The sequence below is a fragment of the Nannospalax galili genome, unplaced genomic scaffold (genome assembly GCF_000622305.1).
Source record: "Nannospalax galili isolate Female #2095 unplaced genomic scaffold, S.galili_v1.0 scaffold131, whole genome shotgun sequence".
Classification (NCBI taxonomy): Eukaryota; Metazoa; Chordata; class Mammalia; order Rodentia; family Spalacidae; genus Nannospalax; species Nannospalax galili.
Window position 1 is genome coordinate 3037468 of NW_008332088.1, and position 1340 is coordinate 3038807.

General features: G+C 46.7%; 1 pseudogene; it reads right to left on the reverse strand.

Moving 5' to 3' along the window:
- Positions 1-1340, reverse strand: part of LOC103729216 — a 46317-nt pseudogene that overhangs the window by 13567 nt on the left and 31410 nt on the right.

Genomic DNA, 1340 nt, shown 5'->3' on the forward strand with positions numbered 1-1340 from the left:
TCCAGCAAGCTTATCAAAAGTCCAGGTGGCTTCGGGGGCCCGAGGGTCCTGTTGGTTTCTGCTGGCTATAGTCTGACAGCGATCAAGGTAGTCAGCTTTCCAGGATAAGAATTGTCCATGAGAGAGGACCGTCTGAGCCACCCGAAGCCATTCTCCTGGTGTAAAGTACCCGCCACCGGACAAGGTCTCAAGCATGGATACAGTAAATGGGGTGTTAGGGCCATAGTTCTTAACTGCATTATTTAATTCTTTAAGATGTTAAACTTGAGGTGCTTATACTCAACATCTGAATGTATAGTAGAGCGCCTACCACACCCTGAAGGGGCGGGAGCAGGAACCTGCTCCAGAGCAGCCTCACCCTCTTCTTGTGCCTCTCCCCCTTCCTCATTATTAGAGTCTCTAGGCTCTTCTCTGTCACTACCTGACTCTTCTTCAGAGGAGAGGCCTTCTCTGGCCGCCTGCCTAGTCATTACAAGGAAGGCAAGGGCCCCAGTTTTGGCAGACTTGAACTTAGTCTTTCCTGCAGCTGGCAAAGGAGCCGCAAAAACAGTTTTAGTAACAGCCTTTTGTAGGGAAGAGAGCTCTGAGTTGAGCTCTGCAAACTCTTTTTGCAAAGAAAGAACATCTCTTAAAGCTATAACTTGTTTACTTAGGTCATTTTTAGCTTTTAGAAGGATATCTGTATGGGCGGTAGTTATGGGAAGAATGGGTGCACAGATGGTCGGTGGGTATGGAGGTAGGGGAGGTGCAGAAGCAACAAGAGGGGGCCAGTCAGGATTATGATAGTGGGCAGCCTCTTCTTCTAAGTCGCTCTCCTCAGAGGGGGTTAATCTACCAGGAGGGGAACCTTGTTTCTGAAAGACTGGGAAAGTTAAGTTGGAAGAAGGTTTTTCTTTTCTCTCTACCTTGGCCAACGTTGGATAAAGTTGGGTTGGCCCGCCTGTAGCGGTTGGCTTCGGGGGAGGCATATCGATCACAACTGATAGGCAAGGCGAGGTCTGCTCCTGATGAGCGGCACCCTGAGTTACTTTTTGAAGGTTTGTCTTATTAATGGATGACACAGAGGCAGACCGAGAAAGGGGCTTAATGAAATCCTTCAGCTAGGGAAATAATTTTACTTTTGTTTTCAGGAGAGTCTTTGAGAAGATCTCGGACTAATGTCCAATAGCTGAAAGTCTGAATGGGAACTGCCTCAGAGCCTTTATCCTTTAATAGTTCATTTAAACACTGTCCCACTCGGTCCCATTTTTTAGGGTTGATTTCAGGACCATCTATAACAAACCAAGGACACTGGTCACTCACAAACACGAAAAAATTTACAAGATCTTTTTTCTTAACTC